The sequence below is a fragment of the Sinocyclocheilus rhinocerous genome, unplaced genomic scaffold, assembly GCF_001515625.1.
Source record: "Sinocyclocheilus rhinocerous isolate Xijiao unplaced genomic scaffold, SAMN03320098_v1.1 scaffold722, whole genome shotgun sequence".
NCBI lineage: Eukaryota > Metazoa > Chordata > Actinopteri > Cypriniformes > Cyprinidae > Sinocyclocheilus > Sinocyclocheilus rhinocerous.
The window spans coordinates 1068371-1089714 of record NW_015638934.1 but is presented as its reverse complement, the minus strand read 5'-3'; the positions used below and the strand labels follow the sequence as shown (position 1 = coordinate 1089714).

Below are 21344 nucleotides of genomic sequence, written 5' to 3'. Positions count from 1 at the left end.
TGCATACAAAAAAAAAAAAAAAAAAAAAACTTATATAACATTATCCTATAACATTATCCAGTACTATGCCTTTAAAACTATACCTTTAACAACTCATATATCATGCATCTGATTGCATGATATATGATGTGTGCGCCTTTGCAAATAAATGTAAAGGAAACCCTTGCAAAAACAGCACTGTAAAATAAACACAGAATACAGAACGCACTGAACTTTCATCTGTTCCAGCAGTATGAATAAAAGCGCTATATGAGGGCAGATATAAGCAGCACAGTAAGCGACGGTGGGTGCGACTGAAGCATTCAGATCAAACTGATAGCACACGTTGAGATCTGTATATCCTCATCTGAACACATGAACACACACTCAGACCAATCTTACAGCAAACATCTACAATGAGGAGCTTTGCACAAATGTGCACAAACAATTGTGGTCAAATACTTTTGTGTTTTGCTCACTTCAGGCTTAGGATCGTGTGAATTACACTGCATTCAGGTTTTTTTTTTTGGTGTAATGTTTTGTTTAAAGAGAGGGCTTTTGCGATCTCTCTGTAAAACAGATGACACTTGCTTTGATATTATGTCATATTACAACATATAACATTATTGTGTGTTTAAATACTTGAGTCACTGTGCATTTACACTTTGGAGTATGCATTGCCTTATATAGCTAAAACTAAGTGACTTACAATGTATGTTTTTATTATTTATTAAACCGAGCACTAGTGGACTGTACTGGAATTTCAGATTTATTTAGATTTCTGTCTAAGACACATTATTTACAGTATGTTATTACTTGAATAATGCCAAGAAATATGAAATTGCATAACATTTGTCATAAGTAATGAAAGTATAAAATATATAGATATGTGTTTTAACTTTGTAAGGGTTAATAGCGCATGTAACACATTCTCCATCCAGAGAAAAAACAATTCAGCAACAAGGGATTTGTTAGTTATAAAGAGTCAGGAATGAAATGATGTCAGCATCAATCAGATTCAGTCTTGATTTAATTTGCTCTGTTGGCACTGATAATGTTTGTGTCCAGGGTCTTGGAGTTGGCATGTCTGACCATAAACTCATTGACTTTAGTTTTTCTCTCCCCCTTGTAAAACCTAAAATTAAATCCACAATATCCTACCGAAACATGAGAAACATAAGTACTGAAAATTTCTCTACTGCTATTGCTGCCTCCTCTTTCTCTTTCTCTTTCTCTGCTAATCTCTCTTGTCCTGGTGAGATTATCCCATTATATAATGATGCTACATCTAATGTCTTAGAGGCTCTGGCCCCACTAAAGACCAAGGCCTGTAATTATCAAACTTCTCAAAGTGCCATTTTAGTCTTAAGTGCTGAGAATTAATGAAACTTACTCCTACTTTCAAACCTAAGTATAAAAGCAAGTTATCAATTTTCTTAAAGCTAAGAATCACTCTTACTCTCCCAGTAATTTAAGACAGCTCAAGAGGTCTCTCAAGTGGTTAGGAGTTGCCAGCAGGGGCTTGTGATGGCGCTGAGGAGACAGAGACATGCGCGAATCTTTCAGGAGAGCAAGAATGTTCTTGAAATGTTTGACGACGAGGTTACATTTCCTCAGTTATTCAAACAGCAGCTACAGAAAACAAGCAAAGAACATTTACATCATCAAAGAACATCATAACTGACTTCAGTCTAGCGAGAGTATAATATGCGTATTATATAACACTCCAGTTATAATCAGTGAAGCTATCTACACTGTTTGATGAATAAATCTCTTACCCCTTATTTACACTGCACACATCTGCGGTGCGTTACGACCCCACAGCCACCGGAGCTGATAGCGGAAACTCTTGTCAATGCTTGTGTTTATACGTTACCAGTTTCTGAAGAGGCTCTCCGCGCTGCATCACTAAAGATAGGCGCCTAGTTTATTTTTGATGGATAATAATAATAATAATTGTCTTGCCTTCGTCAAAGGCATTAGCAACAGGCGATATCTCTGACTATCGTTGATACACAATACTATCGTCTCTCGGCACAACCCTAAATTGAAGATTGTGATGGAGCTTCGTTTCCTTGCCATAATGCATTCTCTTGAAAATTATTCATTGTCAAATGTGTTTTGAATGTAAACTCCTCTTAGGAATTTCACCATTCAATGTGAATTTATCTGAGAATATTCTTAAGGAAATCTATTCAGTGATTGGTCTATGCCAATGTCGTCCTCCAAAATCCCATTTGTGGCACAGCAAAGTGTCGTGAATCATCTCTAAGACTGACACTTAAGATTTAGTCCTACACTTCACTTAAATTACGACTGAGATGCTTGGTAACTAACTTTTAAGCTCTTAGGTCAATTCTTAGCAGTGTTCTTGTGAGTAATTCTCAGAGGCTTGATAAATACGGCCCCAGAACTGTCTCCTTAGCTCATTTTCCCCTTGGTTTACCCTTGAGCTCAGATTAATGAAAGCTAAGGGTAGATGCTTTGAGCGACTGTATAAGAAGACTTGTCTTCCTGTTCATGCTACTGTTTACTTAGAGTTCATGTTGCAATATAAAAAAGCACTTAATACTGCCTGATCTACTTGCCAGTCCAATATTATTAACAAAGCAAAGTTTAAACACAGGACCCTATTTTCTGAGATCAATAAACTTATCAAACCGCCATGTCCTTTCCATAATGACTCTTCTGACCTCTGTGAACATTTTTTGAAATTTTTTATACACAAAATTTACAATATCTATCAATCTTTTTCTTCCTTTGCTCCTTCAGAACCCTGTGCCTCTCAGATACCCTATCCACTTTCTAACTTTACACTCACCAATACATCTGTGGTTGAACAGCTGATTATGAACTCTAAAGGCCAGTTCACACCAAGGATGATTACTATAAATATAATGATAAAGATATAGTGCTAAAAATCATTCTCAGTATTAAAGAAAAGCAGAGTCCACACCACAGCTATAACGATAAAGGCACAGAGAGACGATATCGTTGGAATCACTACTAAAATGATATTTTCCAGCTGATGAACGATACAAACATTGACAGCAAGTCAGAATCCATCCTGCTATAACGAGCTCGAGAATTTAAAGCGGCAGGCGCTAATATCTTTATTTTTATAGTTATCTTTGTAGTTATACTTCTTGGTGTGAACGGGGCTTAACTTCTCTTCCTGTCGGTTAAACCCAATACCAACACATCTGCTCAAAAAAGTTTTGCCTTGTCCCAATATACCTATCACTCACATGATAAATAGATCCCTTATGACTGGTTATGAACTGCCTGGACTGAAAGTAGCCGTGATTAACCCAGTACTCAAAAAACCTGGCCTTGACGAAACAGTCCTGGGAAATTTTAGACCAATCTCCAACCTTCCCTTTTTGTCTAAGGTCCTAGAAAAGGTGGTCGCCACTCAACTACAGACACATTTGGACAAAAATAATTTGCATGAACCTTTTCAGTCTGAATTTCGCCCTCTCCGCCACAGTACAGAGACTGCTCTTCTAATAGTAGTGAATGACCTTCTCCTTGCCTCTGATTCTGGTGTCTTCAGTCTTCTAGTCCTCTTGGACCTGAGTGCAGCATTTGATACTGTTTGCCATCCTGTACTCCTGTACTCCATGGTCGGCATTACAGGAACTGTCCTGCAGTGGCTAAGTTCATATCTCTCAGACAGGCAACAATTCATTAGCATTGATAAACACAAGTCTCGTTCTGTCACTTCTTCCCGTGGAGTGCCTCAAGGATCTGTTCTTGGTCCACTTTTGTTTTTAATCTACATGCTCCCTCTAGGTCAGATCATCCAGTGCCATTCTCTTAATTTCCACAGTTACGCTAATGATACCCAAATCTATTTTACCACACAGCCCAACTCCATTTTTTCCTCCCTCTTCTTTAACATCTTGCCTACATGATCTTTATATAAATAAATTATTATTATTATTATTATTATTATTATTATTATATTAATTTAAATGAACTGAATGATGAGAAAGATATAAAAGCTTGATTCTGGACACCTAATGACTGTAAATAACGGGTGTACGTTCACTTTTAAAATATACATTTTATTGAATAGAAAATCAGAATAGAAAAATGTTAAATTAAATACAAAAAAAATAAAAATCTGTGAAGTATTTTTCTGAATAACCACAAGTATGTAAAAAAGTTTCATGTTTTATTATGTCAAATTCATTGTTCATGTTGAAATATTCATCCAGCCACTCTATAAGCACAACACTTTCCTCTGGACAGACAGAAGTATGTAGGTTTTGGATTGACTTTGCTTTATTGTAAACATATAGTCCATAAAAATTTAATTCTAGGCAATGTGCCATGCACGGTTATGACTCGACTATCAAATACAAACAGCCAGTGCTTATTTAGCAGCTCAACATGGCATTATATGACAGAGCGGCTGCGGCTTCAGCTCATGTTTGGGGTTAAAGCTGGATTTGTCTCACTGATCAGGCCCTCAACGTAAGGGACAGTGTGCGTTCATCTTCTGCTGTTTTCAGCAGCTGTCAATCATCAGCTCTGACCGCAGTGTTTTAGGTCACAAATCACTGGTGTCTGTCCACGACTGGCGGACATGCAGCGCTTTCTCAAATCCTTCAGCAGAGACTCAACATTAGAGAATAGACACCACATTCATCATTACATTGGTCTGGAGTCTCAAGTGTCCCGGGTCAGTTAACTCTGACCGCTCTGTGGTCTAAACCAATCACAGTCAACCAATCAATCTCCATAAATCCTTCAGGTTTTTCCGCTTCTAAATGTGCAAAGCTGTGAGCCATTAGACTGAATGAGTCTCTTGCACTTAAACACTTCACAGAAAACAGCTGATCCTGAGAGAATATTCTGGATTATTTTCACCCTGCATGTACCACATCTACACCATGCTGTCAACTGCCACAGACAATAAATTAAGTTAGCAAAAATGAAAAGGACACATGTTTTCCCAATGGAAGTCTATGGGACAAGCGGACCGATGTGTAGACCAGAGGTTTTTAAACCTTTTAAATGGCAAGCACCACCAAATATGATGCAAGATACAATATTAAAGCAGCTACATTTTACTGTGTAAAAAATAATCAATATGATAAATTATTGTTGAACTATTACCTGGAACATTTAGGTTGACAGTGGATCGTGTTAAAGATACACTGTTAGATGTGTATTTATATAGCAGCTTTCACAATAAATATAATATTTGATACTAGTCTTTAGTAGAATGAATGATTTCATTACATCATTAATTAAATTGCTATTATAAGCTAACATGTTATTGTTTTTTAGTCAAATTTTCCACAGACCCCAGGCTGCTGATGTTTTAGTTGGGAAATCTCTCTAAGATCTGACATGTAAAGACTTTTCACGAGTTTTGTCAGTGAGTAAAAGATACATATTCACTCATCATTTCCCTACGGTATCTGTGCCTGCAGAACTCAGAAAAGGCAACAGGAACCAGAATGGTCATTCACCAAAGTCCACGCATCTCTTGTACTTCATCTTTGCATGTCTGTTTATTAAAGTAAAAATGAAATCAAAATTGACTTCATATGCATGCTATTCAAAGCATAATGCAACCAACTGACAAATACAGTCACTTTTTAATTATCCAATCAATAAAATCAAGACCTGAGCCTGTTGTTCTCATTGAACATCCTTATTCTTTTAGGAAATGTCATATTACCAAAAAACATTATACTCAAACACAGTTGCCCACACTAAATTCTTCAGATTTCCCCTAAAGCAGTGCAGAAAATACTTAAGGAGTTTGCATATTCCCTCTGGGTCTGTTCATGACATGTTTAGACACACAAAGCTGACATACTGAACAGCTCCAGCTAAACGACCTGCCTCAACATCACGGCATCAGCTGAGAAAGAGCATGGCACGACAGCTACAGCGATCACAGTCTCAACATCAGCAGAGCAGCATCACAGCGACCAGACGCTTCCCTAAACACTCAGACGTCTGGGTTTCCCACAACAACTGACAAACGCACGGATCTACTTACCATCCCACAGACACTGATACACTCGCTTGGCTCGGCTCGAGACAAATGGAGCCTCACACACACACACACACACACCTGCAGGAGAAGGCTGCAGCGGTGTGAGAGACCAGACGTGCCCGGCACAATAGAGCTCAGGAAATACCAGCAGGAGACGCAGATAAACGGAGGATATGGAAACTGAAGGGAGGCTCTCCACCAGGAAAAACACCAAGAGATTTCAGCACAGCAGCTCAAAGTACAATAAAGTCATATATTTGTGAGTGAAAGCGAGATACGGTGGAAAAATGTGATCTGTGATGATATCAACCAGAACCTTGTCCTCTGAGCATTGTAAAATAAATACAATCGAGTCGAATAACAGAAGTGAAATTCTGTTCGTTTGATCTGATGCCCACAGAACTGGACAGCTCTCTCTCAGTCCAGCCAGATTTAATCAGACTGGCTGATTTTATTCGATTCCAGGAGCATGAAGGTATGGTTGTGTTTGCAGGGCACTAAACGGCACTTATGCATGAATCAAACCATTGATGGGTCGCTGTACATGGTCCTCCTGTCTCTAACTTGTCTCTCAAACTTTAGAAAAGATCTACAGCACCAAACACGAATGCTGCGGGAAACACTCGTCAAGTCACATCACAGAGGAATAATTTAGTGTCAGCATGTGTTGACATGCAAGCAAATGTCTCGCTCAGTTAATGTGCTCTAATGAAAGTGCTTTGAAAATATGAGGCCGGGCTATATTCATGTGCAGAGGTTTATATTTAATACGGCTGATTCTCTGGTAGACAGACTGAAACCATTTAACTCAAACACATCCAGTAATGATGCATATACAGTATATAAACAGAGTCCTGATGTGGAATCAGTTTACAGGCTGCAGTCGGCAAAGATTATACAACTAATATCTTGAGAAAGTGTGAGAAGGTGCCACATGAAAGTCCTAAAGATCACCAATGTGATGTTTTATGAACACAACTGTATTTATTGTGTTGAAACAAACAGAAAATTGGGACAGGACATATTGAAAGGCTTGTCTTTTTGTGAGCTATGCAGCCTGGGCAGGATGCCATCAATATTTTGTCAATATATTTCCGGAGAACACTGTACATTTTAAATACACAAACCTACAGACGTGGACAAAAACAAAAGCCTACTAAACCCTTTGATTTGATGTGGTATTATTAAAAATACACGCAAAATAAATGGCCAGAGTCATTCATGTAAAAAGCACACACTTACATATTTTAGCAACTACTGGAAGTTCTTTTCCTGGGAACAGCCTTGACTAAACGCCGTTTATCGTTGCCAAATGCAATAAATATGATGCCAATCAAAGATCACAGTCTGGATATGGAAAGAGCATTTAAAAGGACATTTGAGCACCAGCAGGGCTTTAACCTCCTGTAGGGCCGACCGCTGAGTGACATTTCACACCAGCGGCTTCACACGGCTGCCTAATTACAGGTTAAGAGGCTTGATCCAAGTTTATTAGCTCACAGAACACATCTAAAACAAGCATTTATACGCTCGGTTCAGAGATTTTCTGAAAACATGAGGGATTTGTGTCTAAAACTCACTGTTAGTGAGTGTTTGCCAGGCGGTTAGTATGAGATTCATTCACATCTGGAGCTCAGATGAATGAGTTACGCATCGGTGTTGAACGCTTGGGCTTTGAAATTCCCTAATAATCCTGATAAAGAGCAACTGAAAGTGTTCTGCTCTCCTCAGTTGCCTTCGGTGTTTCAGCATTCATTCCTGTGGTCAACCTGTCTATATACCTACAAACATTTAATTGAGGAGCTGAACACAAAAATAATAATATCTGAGAAGGGAAACTTAGTTGAGATGAACACTGATCATTTATAAGCCCATTAAGCGTTGACAGTTGCTGTTGTTTCCACACCAGAAACTAAATGTGTAACAGACTATCTTTGAGAATATTAATAATGCAGAACGTCTCGAGTTTATGTATGTAACCATGGTTGCCTGAAGGGAACGAGACGCTGTGTTGAATGCTTTGGGAACGGCCCTGGCGAGAGCCTGAAGCATGTGTGAAATCAGTCTAATAGAGAAGCGAGACGTCACGAGTGGGGTGACGTGAGCAACCAGGAAGCATAAAGGCACATCCGGCAAACGCACATGTTAGCTTCTGCGGAGCCTGCAGGGATGCAGGGAGTATGGCAGGGAGACCCAGCGTCTCATTCCCTTTGGGGAACCATGGTTACATACGTAACCTCGAGACGTTCCCCTTCAGGAACTCAAGCTGCGTAAAACGCTTTGGGAACGAGAATACCCACTGCGCCATACGAGCAAGTCCATGTCTGATGTGTGTCTGGCGAGCACATCAAGATGAGAGAACTTGGGACCCCGGGGTTGGTGTCAGATCCAAACTGTAAAACCGGACAAAAGGACCAGCCCGCCGCAGCACAAATATCCTGGAGGGCCATGCCCACTGATAAGGCCTTGGAGGCCGCCATTCTCCGGGTCGAGTGTGCTCTGACCCCCATCGGTGACAGGAGGCCAGAGGACTCGTAAGCCAGTGTGATGGTCTCAACCACCCACCGACTCATGGTTTGCTTGGTCGCTGGAATCCCTTTCTTAGGTGGACCGAAGCAAACAAATAACTGATCTGCCTTACACCACTGGGAAGCTCTGTGAACAAGCGACCAGTGCTCGCACTGGACAGAGCAGATTGAGTCTTTCATGGCCTGCTTCCTGGAAGGGGGAAGGACAGAGGGCTTGTAGTATTATGGGACCTGGCGAAGAGGTGGGCAACTTAGGGACATACCCGGGTCTTGGGTAAAGAAACACCCTAACCATGCCCGGGGCGAAATCCAGGCACGACACTGCGAGTGTGTCGTTTCTTGCGACGCGAATAGGTCAGGTTCACTTCCGCCTGGCCGAACTCCCTCCAAAGGAGGTCCACCACCTCTGGGTGGAGCCTCCATTCCCCGGGCCTCAGCCCCTGTCTCGACAGGATGTCTGCTCCCTGATTGAGATGCCCAGGGATGTAGCCTGCTCTTAGTGAGAGGAACTTTCGCTGAGCCCACAGGAGGATCTGTAAAGGAGGCGCGAGCGCAGATCCCACTGCCGGTTGATGTACGAGACCACCGATGTGTTGTCTGTGCGGACAAGCACATGATGTCCCCTTAGGTTTTAAAGAAAGTGTTTTAGAGCTCGAAACATGGCCAACATCTCCAGGCAGTTGATGTGCCACGTGAGATGATGGCCTTCCCACAGACCTCGGGTGGAGAGGCCCCTCATGACCGCTCCCCAGCCCGTGAGGGAGGCGTCCGTCGTTAGCGTTACACGATGACAAGGAGCCCCCAGTGACGGGCCTTGAGACAGGAACCAAGGTTTCTTCCACATGTCTAAGGCACGTAAGCATCGCCGCGTGGCCTTGATTGTGCGAAGCGGGTTCCCCCTTGGGGAAAACCCCTTGGTTCTGAGCCGCCACTGCAAGGCTGTTTGACAGTGAGTGACTGGCCTTCTCTCACTCCCCTCACGGTTGTGAGAATTGCTTCGATACGAGCAGGAGACAACTGTGCCTGCATCGCTGTCGAATCCCACACCACGCCCAGATAAGTGGTTCTCTGTAGCGGAGAAAGCACACTTTTCTTGACGTTTAGCCGTAACCCCAGCTCTTCCATATGGGCGAGGACGACATCTCGATGCCGAGCCGCCATCTGCTCTGACTGAGCTAATATCAAACAATCATCAATGTAATTCAGTATGCGGATGCCCTGGAGTCGCAACGGAGCCAGGGCAGCATTCACACACTTCGTGAAAGGGCGGGGTGAGAGTGACAGGCCGAATGGAAGAACCTGCTACTGGTATGCTTCGCCCCCGAAAGCAAACCTCAGGAACTTTCTGTGTTGAGGAAGGATGGATACATGGAATTATGCGTCCTTGAGATCTATCGTGACAAACCAGTCCTCGGATCTGATTTGAGACACGGTCTGTTTGATAGTAAGCATCTTGAACCGAAATCGTTTGATAGCGCGGTTCAGTAGACGCAGATCTATGATCGGACGCAACCCCCTATCCTTCTTCGAAATGATGAAGTAACGGCTGTAGCACCCTGATTCTCTCTCGAGGAGCACGTTCTATGGCCTCCTTCCTCAAGAGAGTTTCTACCTCTTGTTTCAATACCAGAGCCTGCTCGGGGCCCACTAATGTAGGAATAACCCCGTTGAAGCGAGGTGGACGAGAACCGAACTGGATTCTGTAACCTCTCTCTACAGTGTGCAGGACCCCATTGTGAGACATTTGGCAGAAGTTTCCATGCTGTCAGTAAGTCTACTAAGGGAACCAGTCTCTCAAGACTGGCCTCTGGTGTCACTAGAGGAGCCACTTCGGTGCCCTGAAGCGGATGGTCGGCTCTGTTTCTGGTGATATGAGGAGCTGAAAAGACCTGGGAAAGGTGAGGGAGGAAGCGCTGGAATGCCGCCACCTGCTTCTTCGCCTCCTGAAACTTCTTGACGACAGTGTCTACTGCGCTGCCGAAGAGGCAAGAAGGCTATAGCGGGGCATCCAGCAGGAAGAATCTGTCCTTGTCTTGTAATTCGGACAGATTCAACCACAGGTGTCGCTCCGTAGCCACGAGAGCTGCCATGGAACGGCTGATGGCTCTGGCCATTTCCATGGTGGCCCGAAGCGACAGGTCTGTGGCCCGACGTAGTTCAGCGACTATGTTGGATTCCTCTTCCTCCCTATCATCCAGGTCTTTTAGCAGGTCGGCCTGGTATGCCTGCAACACCGCCATAGTGTCCAGACACGCACTGGCCTGACCTGCCGCCGTATAAGCTTTCCCAACCAGGCTGGATGTCTGTTTTACTGGCCTGGTGGGAAGCTTCTGGGCCTTCAGGGACGATGCTGAGGACAGGGAGAGATAGCTCGCGAGCATCTGCTCCACTGCCGGCATCGCCCCATAACCTTTCTCATTCAGCCCTACGATGTTCGAGTAGTTGGTGACTGTTAGGCTGAAGAGTCGGGTTGAGTACGGTTTCTCCCACGATCTCGACACCTCGGCATGGAGATCTGGGAAAAATGGAAGGTCCTTTAAGGAACCGCTCGTCCAGTTTGCTTTTGGGACAAGCGTCCTGTTTCTTGGCTGGCCAATCGATGTTGAGCTTGGCTACAGCGCGAGTCACAACAAAAGCTGCTAGAATGGCCAGCCAATCACCTGACTTGAATCCAATAGAAAATCTATTGAAACAACTACAGATCAGAGATCATAGAAGAGGCCCACAGAACCTTCCAAGATTTGAAAAAATCTTTGTTTGTGTGGAAGAATGGGCCAAAATCACACCTGAGCAATGCATGTCACTAGTTTCTCCATACAGGAGGCGTCCTGAAGCTGTGTTTACCAACAAAGGCTTTTGTACGAAGTATTAAATAAATTTCAGTAAGCGTGTTCAATATTTTGGTATTGTGGTGTTGAAAAATGGTGACGTGTTACTTATATTACTTATTTTACCCGCTGTAAATAAATCTCTTAAATATAATAAATACAAATAAAAAAATGGTTACTATAGTTAAGCCATGGTAAATTAACCTCACTAAACTGTTTAACCATAGCATTTATAACACTATGGTTATACAAATGGTAATCAATACGGCAAAAAAAAAAACACGGTTACTACACTTTACTATAATAAAACCTTGGTTAATTTTCGTAAGCATTGTTGGGGTCCCCCATTGTCATCTGTTTCTGTATTTCGTTGTGTTGTGAGAATTTACAGCACATGTGATGTCAAACTGATGAAGATGCTTTCTTAATTTGCTGGTGCTTTTTTCTATTTGCATGTGTTTTCTTAAGTTGCAGCGCGCGTTGAGCTCTCTCGGCCACTGTATATTTCTGACAAAAACAAGGAGGATGTCATTTACGGTGAAAGCATTAAACTCATTTGACTACAAAGAAAGGTCAAATACTGCAGATGTATTTTTAGAGGATCTTCACTACAATTAGCTGAGGGAGGAGAGCTGATGTGTGACGAGGAGTTACTGCAGGAAGTGATGTCAGATAGAGGTGTGAAGGTCTCTGATCATGGAGAGGTGGGAAGACGAGAGTGAATGAGATAAAAACAGTAATCGGACACGTGTGACGGGGGAAGTGTTCTCCTGTGAGAGCCGTGGTAGGAAATATGAGCGCGTCTTCATGACAAACCACAGTACTGGTCGCCTACATGAGCCATCAACCAACGTACCATCTTCATCCGAGTCTACACATTTACAGAAGAAATCCTTGTCTTTCTCTGAATGTCATGGGACACGTCTTCATAAAGCAGCACATCCATGACAAATTGTTTCTTACTGCAACCTGCATTTAAATGCAAGCTCACTTTGTATAAATGTGCTCAGGTGTCTGCTCCGATGATGCTGATGAACTGCATGTTTGAGGAGAAATAAAAGATTTTATGAGCACTATTCTGAACGTATGTTGCAAAAAAATTGGCAACTGTTTGTCTGAAAACTCATTTATTTAAAATTCAGTGCAGCACAGCATCTTTTCAAGTAGACAAACTCCAGTCCAGCTGCGAACTCCGCGAGAGCAACAGTTTTGAGAATGTTTAAAAGAAGCAGTCCAGTAAAATGAATTCAGATTCAAAGGCCGCACAAGAGCCGGGTTTGAACAGCACATTGATAAATGCATCAGCTGCAGAAAATGAAACGTCTGGAATTCACCACATCACAGGAGAATATATTTCATGGCCGCTTGCAAAGGCTGAATTTTTCGAGGTGACCTCCGCCTGAATTCCCAGGCTAACTCTAAAAATAACCCAGAAATCTCCCATGATGCAGTGCCTCACACTGACCAGCCTAGTTCAAAAGGAAAACAATACTGCTTCCTCTCAACCAGTCCAACACTTCTGCAACTGAGCTCCGGTCCACACCATCAAGGCCAGGTTTAGGGCTCTGGACACTTGTGTGTCAATCAATCGCATCTGACTGAAGACACACAGACCGTTTCCTCCAAACACATCCAGTGATCCAGTGAAACATGAAGCACTTCTCCCTGAGGAGAACTTCACATAAATATATAAATTAATAACAGTTCTCTTTTCATTTAATTGAGGTCCCAGTGTGGTGCATGAGATCCAGAGTCAACATCACCCAGCGTTCACACACAACCCGCTCCACTTCTGATGTGTCATTCAGTCAAACGATGTGAAGAGAAAAGAAAGCCTCAAATTTCTCCAGAGGAATGAAGTGATGCTGTAAAGCAAGGGTGCCCAATCCTGCTCCTGGCGATCGACTGTCCTGCAAAGTTCAGCTCCAACCCTAATCAAACACACCTGAAGCAACTAATTAAGGTCTTCAGGATCACTTGAAAATTAAAGGCAGGTGTGTTTGATCGACTGTCCTGCAAAGTTCAGCTCCAACCCTAATCAAACACACCTGAAGCAACTAATTAAGGTCTTCAGGATCACTTGAAAATTAAAGGCAGGTGTTTTTGATTAGAGTTGGAGCTGAACTTTGCAGGACAGTCGATCGCCAGGAGCAGGATTGGGCACCCCTGCTGTAAAGTGTCTGTTTGATACCAGAACAAAGTCCATTTGCAGTGGATTGTGAGGGATTCACTCTCCTCCTGAAGCACATCGAGGCTGAAGGTCAGTTCACCCTCCAGAGATCTGCACTTATCCCAGATGTTTGTTGTTATTGCCATAACCTTTATTACATTAGTCAGCATGAAATGATCGCTCTAACTATTGGTAATAGGGGTGTAACGGTGCACAAACATGACGGTTCGGTACGTACCTCGGTTTTGAGGTCAGGGTTCGATATGGTTTTGGTACAGCAGGAGGAAAACACTAAACACAATTTTTCTTTTTTTAATTAAACAAATTAAATTAGAATTAAAATTAAAATTTTCTTTAAATCTACCTCATAAAATAAAATAAAATCTATAAATATAAAATTCTACCTCTTCTCTTAACTAGGGAGCCCTTTTACATTAGGCCTACTATAAGGTTACAATTAACAACAGAGCCCAAATTTAAATTTAATTATCATTAATTTGTAACTATAATCAGCACTCAAATAAAAAAATTATATGCAAACATGTATATTGCACTCAATGCAGTTTTTAAATTAACTTCTAAATTATACAATTTGTTGTTGAAATATAGTCATTTACATAGTGCCTGTCATAACTTGCTTCATAGAAGATTTATTTAAATATAGCCTACATTAAATAATTAAGGCATCACTAACAGGTAAAGTAAAATATAATGAGTATATAGTCTAATATTTCATGAAATTCTCTTCTCTATACTTAATTTCTCTAGTAAACTGACAAGCTGTGGACATTTATGACTTGCCTGAGGTAAATGAAATGCTACGTGACATTTTGTTTACAAGCTGTTTTAATGACGTATTTCCGCAGTTGAAACACTGATTGAGTGATACATGAGATGTTCATTCATGTTTATTTCACATTAAAACTAGTAGTAAAGAGGAAGGGATGATCACGCTGCCGTCAGAACTGAAGCGCTTACACAGCGATCTGTTGTCGCGCCACATCAAAGAGTGCCAAAACGGCATCTATTGTCTGAATTTCCTGAAAAAATTTAATGATTTGTTCAGTACACGTGTGTACCAAACCGAAAGACCCGTACCAAAAATTTCCGGTACGAATACGTGTTCCATTACACCCCTAATTGGTAATATTTCAGAAAATCTTCAAAGACAAACACAAACACAAAGTCATCTTAAAGATAGAACATTTGGAAGAAAGTTCCTAAAAGCAAGATTTTATTAAGCACAAGAACACAGGGAATGTATATTAAAAAATGGGGTACATTTTAATTTAATGCTGAAAAAATCTGAGAAAAGAAAAAAAAATTAAATAAATAAAGCCTCATTAGCTTAAATAAAATGAAGTGTGTGTTTGCTTACAGCGGTGCATCTGAGATTCACTGGAGCACACAAATCATTTCATTCAGGATGTACACACACACACACACACACATTAATCAATGCACAGTACACAGAAAAATTATTAAAAAGATAAATTAATTCTGAACACACTCTGTGTTGTTAGGATGGGTGCACATGTGGCTCAACATGTTATTCCACACAGTACTTCTAGAAAATGTGTGTGTGTGTGTGTGTGAGAGAGAGTTCCGGGCGGTTTCCAGGGTGTTTCTAGGTGCTCGCCGGGATGTTTCTGGGCAGTTTCCAGGGTGTTGCCAAGTGCTCGCTGGGGTGTATGTTTCGGGCGGTTTCCAGGGTCTTGCTAGGTGCTCGCTGGGGTGTTCAAGCAGTTTCCAGGTTGTTGCAAAGCGCTCTCTGGGGTGTTCCGGGTGGTTTCCAGGGTGTTGCTAGGCGCTCTCTGGGGTGTTCCGGGTGGTTTCCAGGGTGTTGCTAGGAGCTCACCGGGGTATTCCAGGCGGTTTCCAAGGTGTTGCCAAGTGCTCGCTGGGGTGTTCAAGCAGTTTCCAGGTTGTTGCAAAGCGCTCTCTGGGGTGTTCCGGGTGGTTTCCAGGGTGTTGCTAGGCGCTCTCTGGGGTGTTCCGGGTGGTTTCCAGGGTGTTGCTAGGAGCTCACCGGGGTATTCCAGGCGGTTTCCAAGGTGTTGCCAAGTGCTCGCTGGGGTGTTCAAGCAGTTTCCAGGTTGTTGCAAAGCGCTCTCTGGGGTGTTCCGGGTGGTTTCCAGGGTGTTGCTAGGCGCTCTCTGGGGTGTTCCGGGTGGTTTCCAGGGTGTTGCTAGGAGCTCACCGGGGTATTCCAGGCGGTTTCCAAGGTGTTGCCAAGTGCTCGCTGGGGTGGGGTGTTCTGGGCGGTTTCCATGGTGTTGCTAATTCCTCGCTTTGTGGGGTGGGGTGTTCCAAGCGGTTTTCAGGTTGTTGCTAGGTGCACGCTGGGATGGGGTGTTCAGTTGGACTCCGGATTGTGATTATTTTTCCTACTGGTGTGATTAATTCCATCGGGTTTTTTTTTACAGAAAACAAAATTAATTTACCATGGTAATGAGTGTGTTTGATCAGGACTGGAGCTAAACTCCACAGGACAGCAGAGGACTAGAGGTAAAAAAAAGAGATCATTCTAAAGATATAAAGAATTCCAGCCCTAATTTCTTCAGCCTTCACAACTTAATTTGATTCCACTAATGGAGATAAGCATTCATGTTGCATGAAGACTTATCTCTCATGAGTACATCAGGGGAATATCTATGGCAATTATAAACAGGAATGTTTGTTGTGGGTTACTGGGATGTCAATACAAATGAATTAGCGCATCAGAAGCATCAAGAGCATCTACAGTCTGCTGCTATAATGGACTCTCTGCTCTGCTAAGAGCCTGAAAGACATGCTGCTCAGTTTATACCTTCTGTTTCCCAGTTGGTTCAGTACTGTCTGCATCACACAGACACACACAGTCGGTTCATGTATCTGGACATCTGTTAGGTGACTGAACCTCATCTGTATAGCTGTAAGGAAATGTTTGATTCAGAAGGTCAGGATTCTCATATCCCGACAGGACGTTCTTTATAAGGACCTTTATATCTTTGGTTCTTCCAGGTCAAGGCCTGCATTACCTTCATATTATTAATGATCTACACAGTAAAGCTGTGTTTCTCTTTCTTTCTTTTTTTTTTTGCTTTCTGTTAATGTAATTCTCCAAAATGTGCAACTAACTAGATTAAATGCAGGCATGTTCAGCAATAATGGAAAATTATTTTTGCTACTCACATCATTAAAATTTTAGTTTCCAACATGCTTTGATTGGAATTATTGAGAGTAAAAATGCTGGAATGAACTATCATTTTAAGTGTATGAAGCTTCTGGAAGCCTTGACGCAAAACCTGAAACGTGATAAAGCCTGATAAAGTTGTTTCACCTACAAGCAAAGGCTTTGGTTTGATACAAACCACATGTAAAGCAACACAACACAAAACCGTGTCTATCATCAGATACAGTGGTGCCAGCCTCGTGCTTTGAGACGGCAGGCAAATCTCTGATGAACCTGTCTCAGTTTAACACAGATCTGTGTTTAGGGTGAAGATTTGTTATCCAGTAAAAACTGCAGGAGTGAATCTAAAGGTCCTGTATGTCAAGCATAAGATGTGATGATTGACAGTGAGGTTGAGTTTCAGCAGACACATATCTGTCTGTGTGTGTGTGTGTGTGTGTGTATGTGTGTGCGTGTGACAGCTTTCCCTCATTCATAAAGGCAAACATTTATCTTGCATGTTTAGAGTTATGTTTACAAAAATGCAACAGCAGGTGATAATACAGCATTAACTAGTCTTTATCAGTCTTATTACAGTAAAATCACGTGATATGCAACAGTACATTCTCATGACAAATGGCCCAGTATAACATCATTCATCAAATGCAATGTTTCTCTGCTGCTAGAGTCAATGTTTGATCAAACTGCCAGAAATTACTACTGTTTGAAATGTGTAGCAAATACTGCTTCTTTTCTGCATACTATTAATAAAAACACTATTGCGAAGCATGCAGTATATTCTGTGCAGTAGGCAGTACACTACTAATCCATTGCTAACCGCCTTTATCAAACATTCTGTAACTGACCGGATTGAATGTTTCTCTGATATGGGCTGAAAAAGAGACGCTCAACAGAATGGCCCTGCTGCTCTTTTCTATACAATAGAAGTGAATGCAGACAGATGCTGTCAAATGTCAACAAAGGTACACAAATGTAGTAGCGTGTACAACTTGTGTGATATCCTGAAGCCATATGATAGCTTTGTGTGAGAAATAGATCTCTGTGTGTCTCTATTTTCAGGAAATTAAATCCACGCCAACGCTGATATTTGTAAAAACTATATTTGATGTCGAAAAGTGCTTAGCGTCACATCAGGGTCTGAGTGTCAGACTTTTGTACCCGTTTTGCGCCATAGTCCTTCCTGTGTTTCCTTATTGTTTCCTTGTGTTTCAATACATCTTATTTCCGGCGCTGTTCATGTGGCAGCCGGTAGGGTTGTGCGTTTAATGGTCCGTTGTTTTGTTTGTTTTGTTTGTTTAAGTGTTTATTTTCAGACTTAACCACAACATGCTTTATTTTTAAATTTGTTATGGTTTAGTGTGCGTGAACGCGCGAAGATGTTTAGCTCACAACGACTTTTGTTCCTGCTGATCACTTTTTTGGTCGGAGTGGCGTGCACTTTTCTGCTGAGGCAAGCTAACACCGCAATGCTCTACAGGGAATACATCCTGAGCTCAGCTGCCGGTTCTGCGGACCCAGTGTGTGACATCCCTGTGGAATTGCAGAGAACTACCCGCGGGATTGTACAGCGGAGCAATGGCGGAGCCCAGACTTCGGTGAGGAGGACTAAAAGGAAAAAGGGTAAGTGTGGAGAAGTTAAGTGCAGGTTGAAAGCATATCACAGACATACCCCGCTGCCCAATATTATACTGAGTAACATGCACTCCCTTCGACACAAGATGGATGAGTTGCAGGGAATGTGGGCTTCCTTCACGAGTACAGAAACTCGCACATGGTGGTGCTAACAGGAACGTGGTTGGATAACTCGGTCACTGACGACTGCCTACGGCTCAGTGGATACTCTGGACCTGTACGGCTGGATAGAGATAAAGAGACTACAGGAAAAAAGCATGGTGGTGGAGTTTGTGTGTACATTAAGGAGAGCTGATGCAACAATGTGATTGTGCGGGACAAAATATGCTCTTCCGAAATTAAATTGCTTGTTCTCTCCGCTCACCCTTTTTATCAACCACGTGAGTTTCCCCAACTTTACTTTCTTGTTGTGTATATTCATCCTCGCGCAAAATTGGACATAGCCTCAGATGTGCTGATGAAAACTTTGAACAAACTGGACGCCAAATCTCCAGACTTTCCTAAATTTATTTTAGGTCATTTTAATGAGTGTTATTTGGACAGTGTTTTAAAAGGATACCATCAGTATGTCTCATGTGCAACTCGTGCGGACAAGATTCTGGACAGGTGTTATGGTCCGATTCAAGGTGCTTATAAGTCCGTTCCCCTGCCTTCGCTGGGGTCAGCTGATCGTAACACAATTCTTTTGGCTTCGGCATACACGCCAGTTGTAAGGCGTGTAGAAAGACAGAAAAAGACCTTTAAGAACTGGACTGACACCAGCATCGGCGAACTGCAAAGTTGCTTTGAGCTCACGAACTGGGACTTGTATTTAAGTGATAGTTTGGACTTGAATGATCAGGTTCTTGTGATATCCAGTTACATTAATTTTTGTGTTGAGTCGATTATACTCACTAAAAGTTTGACTGTGTTTCCAAACAACAAACCGAGGTAATAACAATGTTCATGGAGCCATAAATCTGTTCCATCTAATGATGTGATTCACCTGCAGTAGCAGTTTGATATGTCATGGTCCCTGCTCTGTCATTTCAAGGGGACACAGCTGGAACAAACCTCTCTCTCAGCTAGAAGAGACTCTGATTTACTGTGCTCTTCTTATTCTCTTGCACTAAGTAAAGAACAGGAGCTACCGATGCCAAAAAATAATAGCAAGATATATGTTAGAATCCTTGCAAGAGGGACCTCTCATAGCCAGGTTATTTCTGCAATCAATATTCAAGTCTAGATCTTATTAGCCTTGTAAAAAGTGCTGTCTAGGTGCAAATGTCAGTACATCTACGCTTCAGATGAAAGATTTAGCAAAGAGAAGACAGAGACACTGTGATCAATATTGGCATACCTTCCCCAAAATACTGAAGCTAAAAGTTTCCCTAAGAGATGATAAGTCCACAAATTGTGCATACTCACACAATTCAGGGTTCACCAGATTCACTAAACTGAACTCTAATCATTATAATATTGACTTCAAACAATATCTATTAACAATCCAATAATAATAATAATAATTGTTATTATTATTATTATTATTATTATTATTATAGGACATAACAAAATATATATGCACTGCAAAAAATGCTTTTCTAGCTTAGATGTTTTGTCTGGTTTCCAGCCAAAATATCTAAAAATTCTTAAATCAAGAAGGATTTTCTAGACAAGTAAACATCATTGTCTTGTTTTCAGAAAAAAACAAATCAAATTTAAGTGAGTTTTTGCTTGAGGTAAGCAAAACGGGGGCGCACTGGAGGCTTCTAGGGACAGGCTTACACAGGACGGACGGCCTCCAGGGCGGTACCCGTTCCGGGACCCATGGCTAGGGAGTCATGGCGGAACAGGGAACTCAGGGGGCCCTGGTGGAGCAAGCAGACCAGGGGGCCATGGCGGAGCAGGCAGACTAGGGAGCCATGGTGGAACAGGGAACTCAGGGGGCCATGGCGGAGAAGACAGCTCAGGGGGCCATGGCGGAACAGGCAGACTGGGGAGCCATGGTGAAGCAGGCAGACTAGGGAGCCATGGCGGAGAAGACAGCTCAGGGGGCCATGGCGGAACAGGCAGACTGGGGAGCCATGGCGGAGCAGGGAACTCAGGGAGCCATGGCGGAGCGGCCTCCGTGGCCTTGGCCTCGGCCCGGCCTCTATGGACGGAGCGCAAAGTTGCTTTGAGCTCACGAACTGGGACTTGTATTTAAGTGATAGTTTGGACTTGAATGATCAGGTTCTTGTGATATCCAGTTACATTAATTTTTGTGTTGAGTCGATTATACTCACTAAAAGTTTGACTGTGTTTCCAAACAACAAACCTGTCACGGTGCTGCCTACTGTGTTGGAGCGAGGAGACGCAGAGACGTGGGAGCAGTTACTAGGAATAGACTTTTAATGAGAAAACAGGAACACACATGTAGCACACAGACCTTTCAATGTTTAAAAGAGCCCTATCCCCCCCCCAAAAAAAATCCTTGGGGGAAATTTCGGGTTCTGAGGGTTCTTTATCAAGTTTGTTGAATAACATTTTCTCTCATCACATTGCTTTTGTATCATTATTTTGGTGGTCGAAAGAACATCAGTGTGTGGATGCCAAATTTTTGACGTCAGTTTGATTTGCATTTTTGACTTGTTTTTTGATGCCAATGTTTAATGTAAATTTGATGTCTTTTCAACATCAAGGTGCCCGCTGGGTCATCTCACTGAGGTTTAGAATTAGGGCTGTGCGATTAATCGAAATCGAATCGAAATCGCGATTTGAGACGTTGCGATTTCCTAATCGCAAAGCCTGCGATGTGGACGCGATATTACTCTGTTCCAGAGCATATGCATGAATGCCAGCCTTGAGCTGCAGTCAAGAGTGAGCGCACCTCCGTTCTCCCCAATCAGCACTGCTCTAGCCAACTGCGTAAACACCCACCAAAAAAAATTAATAAATAAAAAACCGGAACGCGGGACGGGTGAGAGACAGAGTGGGATTATGGCGTCTACTGGGTCAGATCGATAGTTAGGCAAATTAAAACTAAAGAAAA

The 21344-nt window shown here is 42.3% G+C and overlaps 1 long non-coding RNA gene across 1 annotated transcript in view; it reads left to right on the top strand.

The window, feature by feature from the left end:
- The first annotated feature begins 13528 nt into the window (after positions 1 to 13528).
- Positions 13529 to 21344, top strand: part of LOC107750104 (uncharacterized) — an 8781-nt gene continuing 965 nt past the window's right edge. The window contains exons 1-2 of the long non-coding RNA XR_001641115.1: positions 13529 to 13617; positions 18180 to 18322. This is a non-coding gene — a long non-coding RNA (uncharacterized LOC107750104). The remainder of the gene's footprint in view (positions 13618 to 18179; positions 18323 to 21344) is intronic.